General features: G+C 40.8%; 1 protein-coding gene and 1 non-coding gene across 2 annotated transcripts in view; both read left to right on the top strand.

Moving 5' to 3' along the window:
* The window catches only part of Alk (ALK receptor tyrosine kinase), a 716,172-nt gene that overhangs the window by 445,279 nt on the left and 244,421 nt on the right, over positions 1-26,472 (top strand). The window lies entirely within an intron of this gene.
* On the top strand, positions 13,012-13,118 carry LOC121825217 (U6 spliceosomal RNA). The gene has a single exon (XR_006067346.1). It is a non-coding gene; the product is annotated as a U6 spliceosomal RNA (small nuclear RNA).

The following is a 26,472-nucleotide window of genomic DNA, read 5'->3' as shown; positions in this document are numbered from 1 at the left end:
CCTAACTGTAATTTTGCTGCTGTTATGAATCATAATGTAAATGTCTGATGTGCGACCCCAAGGGGGTCGTGACCCACCGGTTGAGAACCACCCCTCTAGGCTCTCCTTCTTCCTGCACTCTCTCCTAGGGAGTCCCACCTCATTCTCCACCAAGAGCCCCTTCATCTTGGGGCAAATTGCTTCATCTTCCAGGCTCTTCCCAATGCTAGGCATGTGGGTACATGGAACTCTATCCGCAGTGTTGTAAAATATGCAGCGGCTGTTTCTGGGAAGTGAGCTTTTCTGTGGATTTTAAATCTCCTTCATGCCTTCATATGTTTCCTGTAATATAACCTTTCTAAAATTACTTTTACAAATGAGGAAAGAAAAAAAGTTGGTGTTTTAAAATGATAGGAGATCTTTTAGGGTCAAGCCAGAACGCAGGCCTGGTTTTTGTTTTATATTCAGAATGGAATATTGAACTGAGAACCTAGGATGTATTGGCTGTACATCACATGAGTGAGGGAGTGAACGAACAGAAGATGTGTTCCTGGCCCTCACTCTGCACATCTGTAAGGCGGGTAGCACACTATTGGTACAGCAGTGACTTGTGACCCTCCCTCCCCAGTGTAGCAAGCCCTGCTGGGGGCAGGGGAGCATGGCGCTGCCTTCCACGGGTCTCTCCTCACTGTCCTCCCCTCTGTCTGAAGCATCCCTTCACAGGATGACTGAGACTCACTTCCTAGCAGCTGGGGGACTTGATGTCACTGGCCGAGTTGCCGCCTGTCTGGGGTTTTATAGACACGCTTCTCCTGTTTATTGTGATGTCAGTTTGCACAATTTGTCTTCAGGCGCTCGGCGCCTTTCAAGCATGGAGCTCCTTGAGAAGAATGAGCCTTTATCAGGAGCTCTGCGCTCCTTAACTCTGTGGAAGCCAGCGGTGCCCTGGGCATTCTTCAATTTCCAGCCACAATGTTCACCAGACCTTGGACTGAAAGGCTGGGTCGGGCAGAAATTGGCCTTAGGGGAGGGGGGGGGGTCCTTGATACCTGCCTGGAAAGAGCATGATTTAACCAGCATGATGTTAAAACTACACGAGTTTTCAAAATAACAGTGGCAGCAGCTGCCTCCCTGTAGCAGATGGGTCCGAACTTTTGACAACCGGATGTGACATTGTCATCTCCAAAGTTCACTATGGCGAACTGTACCAATTAAGACAGACAGAAAAGGGAGGGAGGCAGAGCCAGGCGGATCTCTGTGAGTTCGAGGCCAGCCTGAGCTACCAAGTGAGTTCCAGGAAAGGCGCAAAGCTACACAGAGAAACCCTGTCTTGAAAAACCAAAAAAAAGAAAAAGAAAAAGAAAAGGAAGGGAGGGAGGTCTCACACACACCCATGTACACACACACACACACACACACACACACACACACACACAACTCTCACAATGGGAGTTAAAGAAATGGTTCAGTGGATAAAGTGTGTGCCACAAAAGCATAAGGGTATTCTTTCAGATCCCCAGCACCCACATAAAAGGACAGACACCACACTCTGTCTATAAGCCTGATACTAGTTGGAAACAGAGACAGGTAAATCCCTGCATTTGTGGACACTCTGTTGGCTAGGTTGTTTGTTTGTTTGTTGTTTTGTTTTGTTTTTCAACTTGGCACAGGCTAGAGTCATTTTGGAAGAGGGAACTTCCATTGAGAAAATGTCCCCACTGTATTGACCTGTGGGCAAACCGATGGTGTGTTTTCTTGATTGGTGATCGATGTATGTGGGCCACTCCTTGGTGGGTGGCCCTTATGAAATAAGAAAGTGGACTGAGCAAGCCAGTAAGCAGCATCTCTCCATGGCCTGTGCATCAGCTCCTGCCTCGACTTCCTGCCCTAACTTGCATGGATGAAGCTGTAAGATGAAGCCTCTCCTCCCCAAGTTACTTTTGATTGTGGTGTTTCATCACAGCAGTAGAAACCCTAACTAAGACTGTCAGCCAGCCTAGCCAAATCTATGAGATTAGCTATGCTAATTGGGAGAGAAAGAGAGTAATCATGGAAGATTACTTAATGTTGACCTTTGGCCTGTTTGCGAGCACACACACACACACACACACACACACACACACACACACACACACACACTCATAATATTTTAAATAAGTTTGGGTTTCGTGTTAGGCTACATTTACAACCATCTTAGAGTACATGCAGCCTGCAGGCCACACATTTGCCATGCCTGCTCTTGCCATTTGGGAGAAACTGGAGACACACATAACTTCACTCTGCTAACTACAGGGCCAGGCACGTCCCTATATGTTTGCTCAAATGCTCACTTTGAAAACAGTTTTCCGACAGAAGAAGAGGAAGATCTGCCACCAACACACCATGTAAGCTTGGGCAGCTGCCTCTCTCTAGGCCACCACTGCTTGTCACTCAGATGAGAATATTACTACAACAGTTCCAGGAAGGAAAGCTATCTTCTTGCCTGCCCCTTTAAGTTCCAGGGGCCCCAGGGTGTCCCAGATACGTGACCTTGGTTCTATAGGGAGACTTGGTATTGACCTTTGGCCATCCTGCTTGGCCTCCTGGCTCATGTCTACTCCTTCCCTCTTCTGGCTGGCACCATGTAATGCTTGCCCAGGAAGAGAGTGAAAGGATCAGACACTCAAGAGGAAGAGCGGGTGGCCAAGTATGGGAGATCAGAAGAAGTAACATCGGAGCAGAGATTACAGGTTAGACCCAAAACCCTCAGCAACTTCTGAGGGAACTTCAAGAGGTTCCCCCACAGTGTCTCTTCAAAGGGATGTTAGAGCTGGTCCTGACCAGTGGCAGCCATGATGGACAGGACCAAGTGGCAAAGTACTTTGAGTAGATAAGAAATCCAGGCTCTTGTGCCTTTCAAATTGATCTAGTGAATCATCCCCTCCTGACACTTCCCGCCCACTGTATTCCACTAGACACCCAGCTTGAACGAAACTCCTCCAGCTCCAGCAGAGTCAGAAATTCATTCAGAAGTGGGTCTCTGCATTGCAGCTCTCTCTTGTGAAGAGAGAGTTTATTCTTAAATTGACAGCTTTTTAAAATGAGGCAAAAAAGTCATGTATAGAGTTGGTCGCAGTGGGGAAGCTAGATGCTTCTCCTTGATTCTTCTCTCTCTCTCTCTCTCTCTCTCTCTCTCTCTCTCTCTCTCTCTCTCTCTCTCTCTCTCCCTCTCCCTCTCCCTCTCTCTCTCTCCCTCTCTCCCCCAGTGCTGGGATGGCAGGTATGCCCATCCACATCTGGCTCACGTTGGGTTCTTACATAGAAGCGGCCATTCAGGCATTTGATAAACTTCAGACGCCTGAGGAAGCCATGAATCAGATTCATCGCTCTCACCAGAAGTTCCCCAGCCGCCATTTTTCAGGATCTAACTCATTTTATAAAATACAAACACATACACTAATAATCATGTGTCCGTGGGTAAATTATTCCAAAATGAAATCACTCATCTAACTGCTACCACGACCAAAATATGGAACATTTCAGCATGTAGGATGCTGTCCTGTGCCCCTCTCCATCCTCACAGCCCTTAAAAAAAATCATTATTTGACTGCTCCCACTAATAAGTTATTCTAGTTTTCCATTGTCATGTAAACCTATTTGAAGAAGCATATGATTATTAATCATTTTAATATTTACTTGTTTTATATTTTATTTATGTGTGTGTATGTGTATGCCACATGTGTGCAAGTGCCCACAGAGGCCAGAAGAGGGGGAAATGGATCTCCTGGAGCTGAAGTTACAGGTGGTTGTGAGCCACCCTATTGGGTGCTAGGAACTGAACTTGGGTCCTCTGGAAGAGCAGCAAGCTCTGTAAACCACCCAGCCATCACTTACTTCTGAACATTTTTCTCTGAGAGATTTCCATTCAATTGTATGTAGTGTTTGTATTTTTATTGTTGCATAATATCCAATATTCAATAAACACCACAATTTATCCAGTAAATCGGGTTGTTTTTGTGCATGTTTGGTGTTGTTTATTTGGGGATATTTGCATTGGAGAAGAAACAGGGAAATATATGCTTAGCCACCTTCAGAAAATATTTCTAAGGAGTCTACCAAAGCGATTGTGCCAGCTGGTAGACCCTGTGGCATCCTACTGAGAATATGTCCCTTCTGGTGATCAAGTTCAGTGGAAGAGTACTTGTCTAACATATGCGGAGTCCTAGGTTCAATCCTCAACATGACAAAGGAAAGAAGGAAAGGAAGGAAGGAAGGAAGGAAGGAAGGAAGGAAGGAAGGAAGGAAGGAAGGAAGGAAGGAAGGAAGAGGGGAGGGAGGGAGGGAGGGAGGGAGGGAGGGGGGGAGGGAGGGAGGGAGGGAGGGAGGGAGAAAAAAGAAGGAAGAGAGAGAAGGAAGGAAAGAAGGACGGAAGGAAGGAAGGAAGGAAGGAAGGAAGGAAGGAAGGAAGGAAGGAAGGAAGGAAGGAAGGAAGGAAGGAAGGAAGGAAAGAGGAGAAGAAAACTGTCATACACACACGGTGCGGGGGGGGGGGGGGCATTAAACTTTATAGGCATGGGTGTGAAGTAGTTTTTCCTTGCAGTTTTGATCTACATTTTACAGATGAATAATGGTACCGGACATCTTTTCATATGCATATTGGATGATTCTTTTGTAAAACTTGTCTAAACCTTTTGCCATTTGTTGAAGAGATTTTCATATTTCTCCTATTGACTTTAGGGGTTCTTAACACATTCTGGACAAAAGTCCAATTTCAGAAGCATGCATTGTAAATATTGCAAGTATTTTCCCCGTGGCTGCAGATTGCCATTCCATTGCTTTACCTCCTAATGAAAAATGTTTTCCAACTTTCCAATGTGTCATTTATGGTTAGTGGGCACTCTACAAAACCTCTCATTGCCATACAAGGATTCTCCCATGCTAGCTTCTGGGAGGATTATTGCTGCTCCTTTCACACTTAGGTCTTCAACTCACTTGGTCTGGGTCATTGTGTGTGGCATCAAGTCAAGCTGGTGCTCATCTTCCCATAGACAGGTCCCAGCGACACAGCACTGTGTTGGGAAGATTAGCCTGTCCACACGTCTTTACATTGGTGTAAGCAGGTAGTGATGAAGGCGGGTTTTTATGCCTCCATTCGGTAGGTAAGCTCTCGTCTATATTTATACCAAACCCTCTGTTTTAATTAATGCAGCTTTATAATATGTCTTGACATCTGGTTCTGTCACTACACCAAGTTCATTCATCTTCAAGATTGTCTTTGCCATGCATATCCTTTGCATTTATGTATCTATTTTGTAATGACCTTATAAATTATGTTTTAAAAAAAGTATTCTGGGCTTTTTCTTGGGACTGTGTTATGTACACATTAATTCAGGAGAAGTGTCATCTTCAGCACCGAGTCTGCAGGTTCCTCAGCATTGTGTATACAGCTTTCCATAGATTTAGATCAGCTAACCTCTCCCCGTGATATTTTATAGATTTCTTTGGGTCCTTGCTTATATTTTCTGTAGACTTATTTATGTGTGTTATTAGTTATTTTCTAAACATTTATTTTTCACGGTACACTACTTTTTATTTCAGAAGTAAAAGGGGCATAAGAATACACATTTTTTTCAACTCTTCCATCTGTTCAATCGGTGTATCATATTGAAGTTTTCAAAGAGTAAATGAAAAATATTATTTTAAACTGTAACTGCACTTGATCATTTAAAATCATCATGGTTTTCCTATGGTGTTACACATGAGAAAGTTGTAAAAATTAGTTGTGAGATGTGTTTTTCCTTTGTGATTCATACTTAAAAATACATTTTCTTGGTATGTATTTGCTGTATCTCAAAGATCGTACTAAATTGTTAATGATTTTACTGATTCCAAAAATTGATAAGTTCCTTTGGATTTTCTATTCTATTAGTTCAGTGCTTCTTTTCCAGACATTATTCCTTTTCTTTCGTTCCTTGGCTTATTACTGTCTAAGGAATGAGTCAGGTGCACATGGGTGGTAAATCATGAGCCCTGTCATCTAGCTTCTTATTCCCTCATGAGTGTGAGGTTGCTGTAGAACTTGAGAAGATGGCGTTTATCAGATTGAGGAAGCTTCCTTATGTTCCAGTACCTTCAGGTTAATAATAAACAGAGTGGCAATTAAATATATATACATATGTGCAAGCATGTGTGTGTGTGTGTGTGTGTGTGTGTGTGTGCGTGCACAAACATGTGCATATGTATGCTCACAGATTCTGTGGGTTGAGTATCTAGACAGAATATAGTAGGGAAAGCTTGTCCAGATTCACAATGCCTGTGGCCTCCACCATGCAACTTCAAGTAGAAGAAAGGGATCATTTGGAAACATGGTCACACACAGCATGTGACTGATCCCAACTATTTGCTAGTGGTCCCTCACCTTGGACCTCTCCATAATCTAGCCAGGTTAATCCAGGCATTTTCATTCATGGTTTTTATTTTATAGATTTGGGCCTATTTTCTTGAACATATTCTTCCTGTAATTATTTTATTCTGCATATAATTTCTCTAATACTCACAGTTTTCCTTCTTGCCTTCTTTGCAAGCCCTCTTTATCAAACTTATGCTACATAAATCAACATGGGAAATCTTTCCTGTTTCCTGTTTTCTCTTAAGACTGAGTGGATTCGTTTTCACCAAATCTTTAAACACATGGACTTCAAGGCCTAGATTTTTTTTTCTGTTATTTTTTTAAATCTGGCTTTTCAGCCCCATGGGTCTGTTTCCAGGTAGGATTATATTATATTCTATAAGCTATGGATGACAGTGTTCCTCAGAGAAGTTATATTTTCTTCTGACCAGCAGAGGACATCCATCTAGTTGCAACTTAGTGGCACATGATTGTGGTGTCTCAGTGAAAGAGGTATGGGAAACAGAAACTTCTGGAAAACTTGGGGGTCTAGAAAACTCCTGTAGTAGTTGACAAGACAAAAGCCAAACACTCTAAGCCCAGGGACACTCGGTGAAGCCTATCATAGAGCTGAAAAGAAATCCAACATGGGGAAAGAATAAGGAGAAGTTTGGTTACCATAGAGATGGAGCATGTCTGTAAAGGGATGCTAGGACTGAATGAGCACAACTAGCTTTCTGTTTCTGAGAGAGAGAGCATCGTGAGTACAGGTCTAAATATTAAAGTAAGAAAATGCTATCAGAGTATTAGGCTAATAGGAACTGTAATAGCTGAAAAAAACCACCTGCTGCTTCATTACTGCATGCCAGGAACTGTCAAATCTAGGGCTCAGGTTTTGAGAAATCTATCTGGCACAGGACAACAGCCAGTCATCACTGATTCCGTAAGTTGGTCTGATGTGTATACAGATGTGGACTGAGCCTGACTGTCCATCTTTGCATTATCTTGTTGACCAGTTGTCTGCCCCTTCACTCCGATTAGCAGGAGGAGTAGCTTCCTTAGGAGAATTTCACAGGCTCATCTCTACCCCCTCAGGCCTCATTAGGACTGGCAACCTCCAAGCCAGATGGGTGTGTGACCTCAGCAGTAACATGGTTACTGCTTCGTTTTGTTTCAATTCTATTAGAAGCGGGAACTTCTCATTTAGAAGAATAGAAGACAGACATTTTTGTTCATGAACTTAAATTGCATGTATTTTTCCTGTAAGCCAATGTCTTACTCTGTAGCTCTGTGACTCCTGCTGACCCCCATGTGCTTAGCACTGGTCTAGGGGAACTGTTCTTACAATTTTTCATCTCTTTTCCACTCCTAAAAAGAATTATTGAGGATCCCAGAGAGTTTTGCCCATGTAAGTTATAGCTATTGATTTTGTTATATTAGATATTAAATTGAGAACATTTGAAGTGTACCTATTTATTTACAAATGATAACAAATCCCTTATATAACATACCAATATGAATAATGCGTTTTAATGAAACTCAGTCATGTGTACCAAAACTAAAGCAAATTAAGTACAAAGAGTGTCAAGGTTGTATTTTTTTTTAGAAATTCCATAATGTCTGGCTTAATAGAAGTTATAGAGCCTCTGGAAAATTCTACTGTACATTTTTTGCAAGAATGTATAAAAGGGGAAATTGATGTCTTAGTGATATAATGAAAATAGTTTTGACCTTGAGGAAGTCCTGACAGGCTCTCTGGACTCCCACCATGTCTCTGAGCTACACTTTGGGAAGCATTGGTGTAGCTGGACTTGCAAGCTTTAAGCCAACAAGAGCGAGTAGATGGGCTCACCGTTTTCAATCATACTTCTAGCTTCTCATCCAGAATTAACAGTCTCTTTACAATGACATCAGCCTAAGAGGAACTTCAGATTCAAAGCCTACAATCTAAACTTGGGGAAATGGAGGTTCATGGCCTTTCGTATCATGGGGCTCAAGAATTCCCTAAGTTATAAGCTAAAGAATGTGTTAACTGCCATATGCCCAAGGCTTCAATAGCACTAAGTATGTGATATATTTTTTAATTATTTTAAATTAACTAAGTGATGTTAATTACTATTAACAGGCCTCTGTTACCACTCTTCACCTCTATTTGCCTTTATTTTTATGTAAGAACCTCTTTATAGAGGGTGGCTCCCAGAAGCTCATTAAGTGTGGCTCTTGATATGTACATCCTTGGGGGGAAGGGGGATCATCCAGCATCTATGTCGTCCTCTAAAAGGAAATTGACTGTCCCATTTTGGTTTATGGTCCCAGCTGAATCAACTAGTGTATGCGAGGGCAATGAGTGTTGCCACACTTAGAAGATAGAGGGTGAATCTTTTCACAGCTCCCCAAGAGTCTGGTTCAGTGGAGATGGAGGAAATCCCCCCAAAATAAGAAATGCTGATCATCACCTATTACACAAAATTACAGATGTCCACTAAAGCTGTCTCAGTAACCTACCAACAAATGACTAACCAATCAAGCATAAACTCAAATTGTATTATAAAATATATGGTTTAGTTGTTTCAGTGATCCAAATGGGCAGAGAGCTGTCTGCAAGCCGAGTTAGTAATGGAGTGATTGACTTATGATTAATTGACAAAGTTTTGGCCAGTGAGCCTCAGAACAAACATGTGGAAACATGTTCCACAATATAGAACAAATAGGTGGCCTGAAGCAAAGTTGTTCTGAAGAAAGAAAATGGCACCTTTAGGGTAACTGGAATCCATAGGTACAAATAAAGAAAAATAATCGAGGATCCCTTTAATGATTTCCACATAGTAAAAGTTAAGAAGTGTTCATCATCAACACTGGGTGGGTTTTTTTAAATGAGACTTTAAAAATAGATTTATATCATGACAATATTGACATTTTCTTTGAAGAATTGCACCAATATTTATAAGATGTATTAGGAACTCATTGTCCAGATAAACTATGTGTGTCTGAGTGTGTTCATGCATGAAGGTATATGTGTATGTGTATGTGTATGTGTATGTGTATGTGTATGTGTATGTGTATGTGTATGTGTATGAGTATGTGTACGAGGGTGCATGACTGTGTGACTGTGAATGTGTGTGAGTGTGTATGTATGAGTGTGTGTATGTGTGTGTGTCATTGTGAGTGCACATAAATGAGTGTGTGTGTATGCGTGAGTGTGTGTGTGTGTGTGTGTGTGTGTGTGTGTGTGTTTGTGTGTGTGTGTTGTGAACTTTGGGAGACACCAGATATTTGAAACTATGATGTCAACACTCACACACTTTGGGGAGATAAATATTCCCCAGGTCTGTGATAGGATAGTGCTTGCTTGGCTCCCTAAAGAAGAAAGAACAATGTCCACGTGATGTCCTGGTGACTCGGGACCACAGAGTTCTCATGACTAGAGCATTGTTTTGTAATTTCATTTTCAATCCACCTGTAATTTTTCAGCTTTCTCTCTCTTACTTCTTCCTGCCTGCTCTCGGGGTATTAGTATTCCTCTTCAATGTCTTACAATCTACCCATAACTAATATTACTTCATGCATAGTAATCAGATTCTTGCATTAGTCTATTTCCAACCTCTCTCCCAGCCTTGGTGCTACTGCTGCCATATATTTTAATTTTACATGAGACCCATAATATACTATGCTGCCATTATTTTGGCTTTAAGCAGTCAGCCCCTTTAAATGGATTTTTAAATGAGACAAAATTATATTTTTAATATTTACTTAGGTATTTTCCATTCGTAGCATATTCTGTTCCTTTGTGTAGATCCCATTATCCATCTGGTATATTTCCCTTCTGCCTGGGGAACTTCCTTCTTCATTTCTTAGGATGAAAGTTTCTGTGAGTTTTTGTTTCTTAAAAAGATCTTTTTTTTCCATTTTAAAAAGCTGTATCAGTGCATATAGAATTCTGACTTGGTATTTTTCCTTGGCACTCGATCTCCATTGTCTTCCTGCATACATGGTTTCTGACAGTTTCCTGCTGTGCCTCTGTTTGTTCTTATTTATCTCGTTTCTCTGAACGCCTTAAATATCCTTTTCACCATTTTAAATCAATTTTATAGGATTCAATCTTCTTTTTTTTTTCAAGTTTTTTTTTCAGATTTATAGTTTTCAGCCAATTTGTAAATTTCTCTGTTATTTCCTCAAGCGGTTATCCATTTCTGGGACTGTACATCTGTACAATATGTACGTCTGTACAATTGTTGTACATATTGTAGATCACACTGTTTAGTGTTGATGGTGAATTGCTATTAGGGTTTTGGTCCTTATCCCTCAAGCTTCGCGTTGAGTGGTTTTCATAACTCTGTCTTCAGATCTGATCATTTCCCCTGCAGCACAATTTCTTAACAACGGATGCCATGAGCATTCAGAGTTAGATAATATTTTGTCAGGGGAACTATTCTGTCAATGTTCAGATGTTTAGAATCTTCCCTAGACTCCACCTGCTAGAGGCCAATAGTAACTTTTTTTCCACTGGTGACAACAAGAATCAGAGACATTACCGAATGTCTATTGGATTCTTTACAGGCTTTCATGTCTCCCTTGATGTATTTGTATCTTCCTGTATACAGATCGGCAGAGTACAATACACAGGCTCCTAGTCGGACACTTCTTCATACAAATAAAGTTTTGTTTGAACTATGCATTTGCCAGTATGTTGCTGCGGCTCTTCCATACTATAACAGAAGAATTAAGTTGCCAATAACACAAAATCCCTTAAGTATTTCTATATTTTACTCTTTCTCTTTGTCTATAATTTCGTTGACTATATTTAGAAGGTTTCTAATAGCCATTTTAAGATAACTTTCTGATAATTCTCATACCTGTATAACTTATGGTTCTGTTTCCAGACAGATTTTTCTTCTGATTTGATGTCAGATCTTTGAACACATGCGAACTTTTAGTTAGATATAGACACCATGATTTTATATTGTGGGAACTGGGTTTTGCTATTGTTCTCATAAAGAGTGCTGGACCTTGTTCTGATATGCTGAGTAACTTGCTGATCGTTGTGAATCCTTTCACAGATTGCTTTTAAGTATGCTGTGTCAGAGTCACAATAGTCTTGGATCTGGACTAATTGACCCTATGGCTATTCAAGTAGGACTCTCCTGATGGCTGTACTGAATGGCCCATCAACTAGTAGGTCTGCCTTGTCTCTAACTAGTTGGGATACAGATTACTTAGAACTGTGACTGTAATAGCTTGTACTCAGGAAAGCACTCCAGGCCAATCCTCTGCAAATCTGCCTTTCTTTCCTTGATAGCCTCTAAGATAGGCCTACCCACTATGTCCATGCTTTGATTTTCTCTATTGTGTAGCCTGGAAATGGTTTCCAGACACCAACCCAGGAAAACCTTAAGGCTCACTTCTTTGAATTTCTTTCTCTTAAGGACTAAGGCCCTACCTACCTGTTGTTCAATGGCTTCAACTTTATATTTTATATAAATTTCCAGTTCTCTAGTTTTTAATCAGGATATCAGTCCCTTTAGCTTTTAATCACTATGGGGCAATCTAGAAGGCTCCAGGAGGACCGTCTAACAAATTAAGCAGCAGTTGGCTTTCACATGCAATAATAGTTAATGAAAAAAGAGGCCATGAATTTGTAGGAGAGCGGGGCAGGGTGTGTAGGAGGGCTTGGAGAGAGGGAAGGAAAGGGGGAAACTGTTGTGATTACTTATAATCTCAAAAATAGACAAAAAACTACCATAGCTTCTACTGTGGATATTTGTACAACAGTCATCACTTTCCCTAGTATTTCGAGTAATGGGGCATTTGGAATGCTTCTGCCAGCTGCAGGAATCACTCCACAATAAGGGAATAAATAAATTTTAACTCCTTGGATATTTCATGTGGATAAGAGAAGTGGGTATATAAATTATCCTGTGAAAATCAACCTAAAGTCTGGAGCAAATAAAATTATCATTCACTACATGTTTGGGGTTTATTATTGCTAGCATGTTAGTTTTAGGTCAGATTTATGGTAGAGAATTTTATGCTTATAATGTTATATGACTACTTCGATTCTACACTAAGCCCAAATGTGCTATAATATGTTCAGTATATTTATTCCCATTTTATAGGACTTGGTTCATAATTTTACTATTTCAAATGATGTTATATTTTGCTTTTGTGCCTTGTTACTGGCTATATTTATAATTAATTGGATCCTAAGTTTTGGGCTTAGAGCACAACCCTTTTTATGAAATAATCCCCCAGGGAAATGGGAATCATTATATAATGATTTGCTTTTATAACACTGTTTTCAGTGACATGTTGGAGCATACAGTAACCATTACTTTCAAAAGGCCCTAGTTCATCTCTTATATTTCCTCTCAGTGTGCTTTGCGATAGGTCTTATCTCCTGAAGTAGGAGACACTGTGAGAAGAATGATCAAGCATTGCATCTTTTGCAATGACTCTGCCTTATGCATAAGAAGAAAGCAGTATGACATAATGCTGTTTTATTTCTTTATCCATTAAAATCAGGTCTTTAAATTATATCTTATAATTTAGAAATATATCTTACATATATTTATATATATATATTTAGAAATATACCTTATAACTTAGAAAGCCCAATTTGAAAAGTATATTATTAGCAAGAGTTCTTCTAAGTTAAAATAAGGAAAGAAGTGCTCGCTTCGGCAGCACATATACTAAAATTGGAACGATACAGAGAAGATTAGCATGGCCCCTGCGCAAGGATGACACGCAAATTCGTGAAGCGTTCCATATTTTAAAAAAAAAAAAAAATAAGGAAAGAAGCTCAGACCCCTATTCACAGGCTCCATCCAGCTCTAAAGCATGGCAGTTACTACAGCCCTTACTTGTAGATGGGGCTCAACAGATGGAGTCATCCAATCTTAGTTCAAATCCAGGACCCATCATTTACTTGCTGGAAGATTTTGAGCAGGTCGCATAATTTTTTGAGGTAATCTTCTACAAAACAAAGAGGGATTTTAATAATTATACTTCTATGTCAGTTATGAATGTCATTAGCTGAAAGTTGTAGAGAAAATCTCAATAATAGTGACTGAGACAAACACTTACTTTTTCTTGATTAAAAACAAGTTTAAGCGACTGGAGATGGCTCAGGGGTTAAGAGTACTGGCTCCTCTTCTAGAAGACTTGGGGTTGATTTAACCACATGGGGGCTCACAATCATGTGTAACTCCAATTCCAGGGAATATGACACCCTCTTCTGGACAAAACACCCACACACATAAAATTAAAGGTTAAATTTTTTTTTGAAAGTTCAAGAATGTGAATGTAGCTCAGTGGCAGAACATCAGCATATACAATACCCTGGGCCTAATCTTTAACAGTGGAAAGCAAAGGAAATATTTTATTAAAGTTCAAATGTATACAGTTGTTGATTTTTCTTTTTCGAAAGTTTATTATTTGGGGGAACGTCAGCTCTTTTCATCTACTTTGATTAGACACTGTCCTGGTTAGGTTTCTACTGATAAAGACCACAACCAAAAGCAAATTGAGAAGGAAATGGTTTCTTTTACCTTCCAGTTTGTAGTCCTTCATGATGGAAATCAGAGCAGGTACTCAGGCAGGGCAGGAACCTGGAGGCAGGAACTCAAGCAGAGTACCACAGAGAAGTACTACTTACTGCCTTGCTCTTCATGGCTTGTTCAGCCTGCTTTCTTATACAGCTCAGGACCAACTGCCCAGCAGTGACACCACCCATGGTGGGCTATACCCATCCACTTTAATCATTAACAAAGACTTGCCTCCAGGCAATCTGAAGGAGGCAGTCTCTCAAGTGAGGCTCCTCTTCCTAGGTAACTCTGCTTTGTGTCAAGTTTTTAAAAATGCCGAACAAAACACAAGGAAATACAACAGACACTAGTTAAAATGTCCTATAATTTGTCAAACATATTTATTCTTTCTGTCATTCCGTATTTACCACTTAGGATTTTTTCTCCCTTGTGTGTGCTACTTCCAAGTTATAAGGTAGCAATTTCAGAAAGAAAGAATGGCCAAAGGTTCTTCTCGCCAAAAAATTAATTTTCAACTTCTGAAAATTTAAAGGAAATTCTCTGACAACACAATTTGTCTTGTGTCATATTAGCTAAAGAAACCATTTTGGACCAGTCAACATTTGTCTCTCCTAAGGGTGAGATATGAGCTCATGCCTTCAAGAGCCACAGGATCTCAACCCCCAACTGCTGTGGGATGTTCTGTATGTTACGTGTGTTGCTCTGAGTGGGTAATAAATAAAACACTGATTGGCCAGTAGCCAGGCAGGAAGTATAGGCAGGACAAAGAGAAGAGAATTCTGGGAAGTGGAAGGCTGAGGCAGAGAGACCTGCCAGCCACCGCCATGACAAGCGAGATGTAAGGTACTGGTAAGCCACAAGCCGCATGGCAACTTATAGATTAATAGAAATGGGTTAATTTAAGATAGAAGAATTAGATAACAAGAAGCCTGCCATGGCCATACAGTTCATAAGTAATATAAGTATCTGAGTGATTATTTTATACGTGGGTTGTGGGACTTCAGGGACTTGATGGGACCTGGAGAGAAGTTCTCCAGCTCCACCCAACCAATCAGAATCATGTTGTCAGAAGATGGGCAGCAGGAGAGGCATGTCAGCTGGCTCTGCTACCTCTGTTCATGTACCAACTAATGGATGGCTGTTACATGCCTCGGATATGAGTGTTTGTGAAAGGGATTGGATTCTTCATTAATAAAGCTTCTTGGGAAATAGTGAGGAGTGAATAAAAAAGCAAAGTTCTAATGGAGAGTTAGAATGGTCTTTATGGGATTGGAGAGATGGCTCAATGGTTAAGAGCGCACATTGCTCTTCCAGACAATAAGAATTCAATCCCTGGCATCACTCATCAGGCATCTCACAACCACCTATAACTCCAGCTCCAGGGGTATTGACACCTCTGGCTTCTGAGAACACCTGCACTTATGTGTACATACCTCTCCTATACAGACACATACATATAATTAAAAAATAATAAAATAATTCCTCAAAAATGATGGCATTTGGTGTCCTGTATCTGTGATGATTAAAATCTAACCTCACAATGCATCCTTTGGGGTGGGGGGAGTCCAGAAATACTCATGATTTTAGACATAAGTTCACACCTCTCAAAAGAGAAATTATGGTGAGTTCCAGGAACTTATGTTTTGAGACATTTTCCAAGTGACTCTCCTACCCATCAAAATGGAAAACCATAGTCTTGCATGACTGGGTATAGTTCAGTAATGTGGAACCAGATGTTCTGGGGTAATGGGCATCTACAGTGGATATTTTGTTTCTTGGGGGGGGATACTAATACAAAAAAGATGGCTGAGTAGTAACTGTACCTTCAGTTTAGCACAGCCTCTCATACAATGTAAGCAGTCAGTACTGTTGGCAACTTTTATTATTATTGACAATTTTCCCCAGCACCAGGAGATCCAGACCTTAATGGATGCTTCAGCTATGGTTCAGTTGTCTGGTCACTATCTGTGAAATGAAGTCACTATCACCCACGTCTGCTTGCAATAGACACCACTGAAGTCTCCCAGTTCAATCCACAGGGAACAGTATGCTATTTCCAATGCATTCTGTAGGTCAAAGAAAATTTCATGCCTCAAGATTGTTTCAAAGGCATTTGCAAGATTGATGCAGTATCTATACAGGATATAGAGTTCCTGGGAAGAAAAACAGCAAATTCAAGGAGTAATGATTAGTGGTTCTCCTTATCCCAGCATGTTGGGAAGGACAGATGATAAATTACTCCAACCCTTAACAGAATACTTAAAATTTCCATGTAACATAACAGCAGAGCATGTGTGAAGACAAGTACTGGGAGTGATTGAGCAGATGTTTTCCTGCCCTATTTTCAGCCGAATAAATCAAGTTATTGATGATCTTACCAGGCTGTTTCCTAAGTTATATAACTGGACCTCACATGATTATCAAATGCAAATATATACATAAATACTCAGCATAATCCACACTATGTGTGCTTGTGTGTGCATGCGTGTATGTAACATTGTGGAAACCAATAGTCAATGTGGGTTAAAATGAATTTCCTATAAGCTAAGCATACTGCTGGATTTGTACACAGGCTTTTGGTGAAAGCAGCATAGGAGACCTTCCTAAACTTCTTGAAGTATTAAAAAAAATAATACCTTAGAGAAGCTGGGAGGTTCTGGTTGGGCAGGGAGAAAGTGTATAAATTTTTATTTTATATTGGTCAAGCCCTCATTAATCTTAGATTCTGTGTCCTATCTGTAAAATTGGAATTATAAAACCAGCTTCAAATAATTATGATTGGAGGATGAATGAAATAATGTGTCCAAAGCTCTTAGTGTCTGACACACAGCAGGTCATCAATAATTCACTCACTTTTACATTTATTTCCTTCCATACTCAGATATAGCAGGTTTGAAGCAGTTATTTAAGCACAACCTTCCTATTCCATGATTATTAAAAAGATTTTCCATCTGAAAAGGGGCATGGAAAAGTGATGTGGTTCCAGGCTGACTAGACCGGGGTGAGTCGGGATAAGGGTTTCACCTTGAGTCCTACTTTGCTTTCTATTCCTCTGACAAACACCCTGACCAAAAGCAACTTGAGGAAGAATGGGTTTGTTTCATCTTATACTCCCTACACAGCCCATCACTGGGGGAAGACAGAGCAGGGACCCAAGGGAAGACCCTAAAGGCAGAAACTGAAGCAGAGGGCATGGGAGAATGCTATTTACTGGCTTGCTCTCAGTGGCTTTCTTAGCCTGTCTTATACAACCTTGGATCACTGGCCCAACCATTACGGGTGGTAATGCCCATGGTGGCCTAGGCTTCCCCACATCACACATTAATCAATAAAATGACTCAGACTTGCTTACAGGTAAATATGATGGAGACATTTTCTTAACTGAGATTCCCTCTTCCCAGATGACCCTAGTTTATGTCAAATTAACAAAAATATAACCAACAAATTGGGCGCTTTGGAATAGCTTGCCCTGATATTTGCAGGCTGTCTATATGCAGAGGCTACTAAAACACCGAAAAGGGATTTGTAAAAGCATTCTGGGACTCTTCTATGGAAGCCTATTTCCCGTCATTAACAGAATTCCTCCTCCCTATTCCTCTAGTATACACTTCTGTCTTGCTTCTGAAGGTCAATTGGGCATAAATAGCCAAATATGGTAGAAACAACATTTAGCCAGGTGACCAAGACTGTAGCTCCAACATGTCAATCAAGCTTCATATTCACATGTCTGTTGGGCTAAAGACTATGTGTGTATGTGGTATATATGCTGTGAAATAATATGCTAAGAGAAACAGCAGATGAAAGATTTATTTTGCCTCACAGTTTGGAGGATTCATTCAAGCTCATATTATCACAGGCCAGGAAACAAAGAATACACGAAGGAGCCAGATACAATATAACCCTCAAGGAACTAACACTAACACTAGTGGCCTACTTGCTCTATGTAGCCTATATTTCACCACCTATTTCACCAGGATGCCTATTCCTGGTGGTGTTATTGTTTATCTCTAAAGCCTCATGAATGGGGCCTCAACCATCCATGTTTCTTATCAGCATTCTTATCTTCCAAGCTCCCACTGAAACAGCCCATTAGCTCTGCTTCAGACAACCGGTGGCTTTTCCAAGCCCACCTTCCACATGATTCCAAAAAAAAAAAAAAATAGTCCAAAGGCATAAAAGCCACATTGTTAAGTTTATCACAGCAACAACCCCACTTCCTCCATGCCAATTTCTGTTCTAGTCTTGTGCATGTTGCTATGATAAAAGATACCCTGTAAACCAGCAACTTAGAGCTTACAATTCCAGGTTACAGTCCATCGTTGTAAGGAAGTCAAGACAGGAACTTCAAACAGCTAGTTACATCACAGCCATGGCCAAGATCAAAGAGAAATTAATGAGTGAATGTTCACTTTGTTGCTTATGTTCTCCACTCTTACACAGTCAGGAATTGCTGCCTAGGGAATTGTGTTGCCTGCAGTGAGCTAGGTCTTTCCATATCAAGTAATTTAAGACAATCTCCCACAAATATGCCCACAGGCCAACATGATATGGGCAATTCCTCCCCAAGGTTCTCTTTCCAGGTGATTCTAGGTCATGTCAAGTTGACAAAACTAACCACCACAGCATTCCACTATGAATCTGCCAAGAGATTAATCTGCTGAATCAGAGCCCCCACGAGCTAATTGTCTCTGAATATGCCCCCATGGACTCACCACAAGAACTATGATGCATGCAGTGTTCCTGAATGCAATCAAGTGGACAATCAAAACTAGCCATCACAGTTACTTACTTTAAACTTTCAAGCCAGAAACTTTCCCCCCTCTTGTTTTCAGCTGAAGAGAAACATCTGTTGATTCTTTATTGGAATGTTTTTAGTTTACCTCCAAAAGTTGACTGTTCTTTACAAATATGATGGAAGAAAGCAGGTTCTCCAGGATGACCTGAAATTAGCAGCTCCCATTTGTCAGTGAGGGCATCTTATTGGAGAACTGTTATTCTTTATGGCTCCATGTGTGTGGCCACTGTTTAATCCTAATCTCTTAAGAAGGCAAAAAAAAAGAAGATGATAAGTTATCTGTTTGGAAGAGTAGGAGGCCAATATGTACAAAGCAAGTACTGCATGATGGGCATTCTTCCGAATATCTTAGATGTGACACCCAGCTTCATGTGGAAATAACCCCATTTGTACTGTGGTTAAAATTCCATAGTTCAGTCATTGGAAATACACAGTTTGGTGGGGTGAAGTACGTTTGGCTTATTGAGCAACCGTGACTAGCATCTCTTCCTAGACTCCTTTCATCTTGTGAAATCTGAATTCTGCTCTGGGCAAACCCTAGCTCCTTATCCTCCTCCAGCCCTTGCTGCTCCTATGCCACTTCCTGTCCCCATCACTCAGGCATCCCATGTAAGAAGAACCTTATATTTCAGTACTGTTGGTCTTTCTGTAACTGGCTTATTTCACTTAGCGTCCTATCTTCATTGTTCATCAGTGTTGGATTATAAGTCAGAATGTCTTTCTCCTTTCAAAGCCAAATTGTGTAATATTTTCAAATGTACCATCTCTTCAACTGTCAGTAGATGTGAGTTTTTTTATGACTTGTAATAATGCTGATATAAACAGAAGTGTACAAATACCTGAATCCTTATTCTCAGTTCTCTTGAATATATCCCTAGTCATGGAGTTGCTGGGTCACGTGGCAATTATACTTTCGACATTTTGTGAAGTTTCCAGAATTTCCTACAGCAACGGCACCACTTTGCATTCATACCAGCATATGCATGAAGGCTCCAATTTTTCTACACCCTATCAACATTTACTGTTTTCTTGATGCTGTTGCTGGATACTATCTATCTTAATAGGTATATATTGGTATTCCCCTTTATAAGTAAGGAATCTGGAATTTAAAAATATGATGGGTTCTAGCATGCTTCTCTACTTATGTAATAGAGCACTGACAAAACATCATGGGGAAAGAATGGGTTATTTATTCTTGCCCTTCTGTGCCACAGTCTTATCATTGGAGAAAGAAAACCCAAGAGCTCAAGGCAGGAACCTGGAAGCAGAAATTGAAGCACACATACTATGGATGAATTTTGTTTAGTGGCTTCATTTCTGGGCCTCACTCAGCTGCTTTTTATATAAAGCCCAGGCCCACTTACCTAGGGATAGTACTACTAACAGTGGCCTGGGTCCTTCTACATCAATTAGCAATCACACAGACATGCCCATGGGCCAATCCCGTGGAAGTAACTCCTCAGTTGAGATTCCCTCTTCCTAGGTGTATTATGTTAACAACTGAAGCTGACTGGATATTCTACCCTTTGTCAACGCTGGTCTACAAACATAATACTTTAAAACATAACCTTTCCTTTCATGTGTTTCCTCAAATCTTGTATTTATATCATAATATAAAATGCAACATTGCTTTAAAAGGCCCAAAGTCTTTAAAACTGCCATGGCTTAAATTGTCAAGTTCTCTTTAAAATAAAGTCTTTTAACTATGAAATCCTGTAAAATTATTTTTTAAAGTTAAATGCTTTATTACTCCAAGAGGGAAGATCCAGGGCATAAAAACAATGATACTTAAGCAAAAACCAAAGTCTAGCATTGTAACTAATATTGTGGCTCAGTGTCTGACATCTGGGACTCAGTCACAATCTTCTGGGCCTCAAACATCTTGGGTATCTCCCCTTCTCCTGCTCTGCTGTCTATAGCATGCACCACTTGTCTGAAAGTTCAGACTACCTCCATTTCATAGATTTCTTGGTCCCTGGTAGTCATCCTACAGTACTGGCATCTCCAATATACTGGAGGTTTCCATAGCAAGTGAGATTGCACCTTCACAGCTACTCCTGACACCCCTGACATCTCACAGTGCCAAGACTCAGCTGCTCTTCATGAGCCTATTGTGTCTTCAAAACTAGTACCATGTAAGAAATTCTTACATATTACCAAACTCTGCTGTCATCTTGATGTTCATCTTTAACCCCCTCTAGACCACATGTTCTGTGTGCTGACCTTTGAGGAAATACTTCCTATAAGAGTTCACTTCAATGATGATGAGCTCCTGTGATTCAAATCAGATTTTTTTTTCCACCCAGATAACCAGCATTGGTTGTCCCAGTAAAGAAAGAGCTAGAGTAGTGCTGGTCTCTTGTTAATCATGGCTGATCTTTCAGCCTCAGCTAACCAGAAACCACAGATTCTTCATTCAAAGTATCACACAGTCATGATGGAGTGCTGTGGGATGTCTTTCTGTATGATGTGAATATGTGATGCTCTGATTGGTTGATAAATAAAGCTGTCTGGCCTATGGCAAGGCAGCTTGGAGGCAGGCAGAAAATCCAGGAGAGAGACAGGAAGAAGAAAGGGGAGGTAGAGGAGATGCCATCTCACCATACAGGGAGCAGCATGTAATGGCACACAGGTAAAACCACGGACCACATGGTGACATGTAGATTAATAGAAATGGACTGAGTTTAGTTCTAAGAGCTAGCTAGCAAGGAAATTGAGCTATAGCCCATGGCCATGAAATTCATAATTGATGTAAGCCTCTGTGTGTTTACTTGGGTCTGAGCAGCTACAGGACCAGGCAGGACACAGGAAAACTTCCAGCTACATTGCAGTCTTTGAGGGATTCTCAAACTTCAGTCTGAAATTTCACAAGCCAGGCCCCCATTGTGTACATTTTCAGCGCTATCTTCTAAGTTCCCACAACATTTCATCAAGCACTGAGCATCCAGTGAGTTTTCCCGCTCAGAGTTCCAAATCCTTCCACAGTCTTCCCCCAAACATGATCAAGCCTGTCACAGCAATACCTCACTCCTGGTGCCAACTGCTGTTCTAGTTTGCTTCTATATTGCTGTGATAGGACACTGACCAACAGCAACATGGAGAAGGAAAAGGTTTATTTTATCTTACACTTCCATGTCCCAGGCCAGCATTGAAGGAAAGCAGGGCAGAAGCTCAAGGCAGAAACCTAGAGGCAGGAAGTAAAGCAGAGACCATGAAGGAGTTCTTCTTACTGGATGTGCCCTCCTATATCAACCAAGAAACTGCCCCACAGACATACCCACAGGCCAATCCCATGAAGGTCAGGCTTTTGTTGTCAAGTAACTATGACAATGTGCAACATTCAACACCAGTCTGTTGACAACCAGAAGAGGCTCAGTTCTAATCAAGAACTCTTGGTCCTATCCAACTGGGACAAGACCAGAGAAGTGAGATTGTCTCAGTGCAACAGATCAAGATGATACCTGAAGTCAAGGTGGTTCTTTGCACCACTACACTTCAAGGGATGCAGGATCCTGGAAATATTACATAGGAGAAAACCTCTTAAAGAAAATAACAATCAAGATTGTTCTCATTTCTAAGGTCCCTACCCCCAACCCCCAAGGATGGAGAAGTTATGCTTACCAAATCATTGCCTGGCCAAGAGCAAAATTGAGAACTCTACATTCTACATTTATCAATAGAAAATTTTTGGATTCCAGTTTCTCTGACTTCTCTTGGTCAGTTGAGTGTTGTTGACCTTTTCTTTCTTGTATCTGTACCAAGGTCCTCCCTAGGGACGCTGTGCATGTTCACTTGTACAGCGAATTAGATTGTTTTGATTGTAGAGCTAACACAGCAGTCTTATTTGAAACATGGAAGTGAAAGAGAATCAGGGACAGAAATAGAAGCAATGAAAGAGACGAGAGCAAGAAATGGGGAGGGCGAGCAAGCTTATCTAATTAGCATGGCACGTATTTCAGACAAAATAATCCATATCTGTCCATGGCAAATAGGATAACAGGACTCTCCAAAGAGGAGGCTAAGGCTTAACACCCACCTTGGAACATTGCTGGAATCTCAGAAGGGCTTTATGTCTGCAGCATCTGGCAGATCACACAGCTAAGACTCAGAAAAGGGCAGATGCCCTAACTGACCCCACACCCAAAATCATATGTGAGACAGGATAGGGCCCTGCTCTGATAACCATGCCCCTCAAGCCTTTCCCACACTGCTCTAACCAGTCACCGGCTTCAGCTCTTATCAGACAAGATCATGACCACAACCAGGAGCACGTCTAGCCAATGTCTCTCGCAAATGTCTATTTGCAGCATTCAAGGTGCATCAAAGAAGTACAGGGTTAGATCAGTCACTATGGAGGCCCCTTGTCAAGCACTGTGGATGATTGGCAGCATAGTTTGAGCTTCTTCCTTCATGCCTTTAGTGCTATATAAATTAGGACCAGTGTTTTGACTTCCCTGAGTCTTACTTTCCTCATCTATAAAGTATGCATTAACCTAACCTTATGTAGTTTTTATTGTAAATAACTAAAGAAGTATATAATCAGAAAATGGTCACACCCTGGGCTGGTTGATATACAGCATTAAAAGAATATTTACAGATGAAATTTCCTGTTCCACACTGGAGAGACAGTCAAAGCTTGAGCTTTTCTTGAGTCCTAGTATTTGGAGGACAAAACAGCATGATTTTATAGATGTTGATGTTGAAAACAATCTACTTCCATAGGTCACTAAGAGTGGACTCAGTTTCTGTGAACTAAACTTGCTCCAGTTTCCCCAGTCTTGAGACCCACTTCAGCAAGCCCTTACATTGTGCCAGTCCTGGTCAGCAGCCAGTGTTGGTAACCTGCCCACTGGAAGCTGGATAATCCTCTTTGGAGGGTTACTACATGTGTTAACACAGCCAGTGTGTTTAATTCAAATTAGGAGCTACTTTAATCATCTTAAACTTAATCAAAGATTTAGACTATGTCATGAGTGCTAGGTTTTTGAAAATAGAAAGACGAATAATCTCAGTCCTTGCTGGGGTCAGAGCTGCCATGTCTTTGGGGTCTAATTTGGGTTTATCTAAAATGCTCTCCTTATTAAACTGAGGTTCTATGCAACTGGGTCAAGACCACAGAAGTGATACTGTCTCAGTGCAGCGGATCAAGATGATATCTGGTGTCAAGATGTATGATTACTGAAGATGTTACCAGCCCTAGGCTGTATTTGGTAAAGCTAATGTCTAACAAAGTAATGGTTTGATAGATTTCTCTTCTGGGGCAAAGTTCCTGTTTTCCTTTTTTTATAATTAACCTGTTTTTTATAGTTAGGGGAAGTGTTTTAAGACTACACAATACTCTGGTTCTTGTGCTTATCTCCTTGTTTTATTACAAGATGTTTTTGAGTATGTCCTCACTTGTGAAGCTTACCTTTAATTAGAAAGAGTTAGACAATAAAGTGATAACAGTAGATGATTTTAGTTAATGAGAGTGTTGTTCAAATGGTGTAAGAAGTACAGTAAGAAAAGAGAGAGGTGTCCCTTAGAAGGCACATCAGGAAAGCTTCCTCCAAGAGGGTGACGTTTGAGATGAGACCTGAATGGAAAAAAAAAAAAAAAAAAAAAAAAAAAAAAAAAAAGCCCGAGTGATATCTGAGAGAAAAGTGTTCCAGGTGAAGCCTACTGCAAGAGCAAAAGCCGAGAAGCCCGGATGAGCAAGGCCTATTTGAGGAAAGGAAATCAGTCAGGCATAGCTGAGGTGAGGTGAATAAGGGTGAGCTGGTAGCAGATAAGGATGCAAAACACAGGGAGCCCCAGGCAGGTGAACTCCGCGGGGAGGATAAGGAGCTGCAGTCTTCCAGGCGACTTCTTCCTCTCGCTATGTCCTCTATCTGCCCTGCCCAGTAGGCTAGTCACTTGCCGAGTCTGCTACTTTAGAAGGAATTTGGATTGAGATCAAGTCATATCTTAAAATTCAGTTCCTTAAGCCACCACTTTGAGTGCCTGCTAGTTACTCTGTGCCTAATGGCTACCCTATGGACCCTCACAGCTACAAAACCTGTCCATCATGGCAGCGAGTCTATTAGTCATTGCTGTTGGGTATGTCTTCTGTAGGCTACATAAGCCCTTCTTTATGTTAGTTTCTACGAGAGATATACAGCTAAGTGAATTATGGCCCTCCTCCCCCAGTATCTTCAAGGTGAGTAAATGTGTTTCTAGGCAGCAAATGTTAAGAGTCGTGACCACAATGACTGGAATAGAATGGACTAGAATGACACAGAAATAAACCCATGTAGCTATAATTACCTAGATTTTGCAAGGGTATCAGGAACATCAAGGAAATGCTAGTCTCTTTCACAAATGGTGCAGGGGAGGCAGGGAGTGGTGTGGGGAAGAAGGAGCGGGGTTCCACATGTAAACGAATAAAAGTGGATCGTGTCACTCAGTGCACAAAAATCAACTCAAAGCAGACCAAAGGCTGAATGTAAGACTTGAAACTCCTGGAGCAAAACATGAGAAAAATACTTCAAGACACAGGCAGAGGCCGGGAGCTCTGAAAGGGACCTGGGAAATACTCCCAAGATTAGCCTCAATGGGAGAACAGGGAAGCAGGCAACCCTCCACAGCAGAAGAGGTGGTCACCAAAGGTAAAGGTGACAGCACATGAAAAATCTTTGCCAACCACAAATCAGTGAGGGGACTAACATCCAGCAGATACAAAAAAATGGTGAAATTAAACCCCAGGTACTAAGTCATCTAATCCATAAATTGGGTTGATGAACTGGGCAGACAATTCTCAAGGGAAAAAAAGAAGAAGAAAAAGAAACCCAACTGGCTAATCAATACTTTAGAAAGTGCTCAAAACCCTTAGTGGTTGAGAAAATGCCAAGGAAAACCGCTTTGAGATTTAATCTCACCCCAGTTAGAATGGCTACTGGTGTCATCTAGAAAGCAAATAACAACAAGTGTTGGCAAGGATTTGGGGAAATAGGAATCCTTATGTGGTGCTTGTGGGAGTGCAAACTGGCCCAGCATTATGCAAGTCAGTATGGAGGGTCCTCATAGGTCAAAAACCACAAAAACCATGAGACTTGGCAATATCACCCTTCGGTATATATTCTAAGGATTCTGGTGTCAGCACTCTGAAGAAATACTTGCACATCTATTTTTATTGCTTATTTTATAGCAGGAAATAGAACCAACCTTAGATGTCCAGCAACAGATGAATGGATAAAGAAAATACCCAATGGAATTTTGTGCAGCCTTGAAGAGAAATGAAATATTACATTTGCAGAAAAATGAATGGAACTAGAAATCATTATGTTAAGCAGCATAAGCCAGACTCCAAAAGACAAAAACAAAGTATTTTCTCTCACTGCAGAGCTTACATTTAAGATCATTATGTACGTATGTAGAGGTCAAAAAACTAGAAAAGAGATCATGGAAGGTGGGCAATGGAGAGATAATAGAATGCCCGTTCTAAGAAGGGGTAAGGGAGGGATTTCCTGGGAACAGGAACTACCAGGGGGAGCACTGGGGAATGGAATGGATTGAGAAGAGAGCACAATGCCACACATATGTCTGAAGATGCTATGGTGACACCCATTCCACTGTATGCTAACCCAAAAGATTCATTTCTTAAAATTATGAATGAGGAAGAGGAAAAGGAAGCATAGTCAGGCCCCAGAAAGAAAAAAAAAGTGCTGTAGGCATTGGGTGACTCAACTGGCTGTTAGATCAAAAGGAAGGACTCCATGGAAAAGTGTGCCTAGCTTCTGAGAATGGGATGGAACTATTTTCTGAATTGA

This window comes from Peromyscus maniculatus, chromosome 22 (assembly GCF_049852395.1).
Source record: "Peromyscus maniculatus bairdii isolate BWxNUB_F1_BW_parent chromosome 22, HU_Pman_BW_mat_3.1, whole genome shotgun sequence".
In the NCBI taxonomy this organism is placed as follows: domain Eukaryota; kingdom Metazoa; phylum Chordata; class Mammalia; order Rodentia; family Cricetidae; genus Peromyscus; species Peromyscus maniculatus.
The sequence above is the reverse complement of the archived record's forward strand: the minus strand, read 5'-3'. Positions and strand labels throughout refer to the sequence as shown.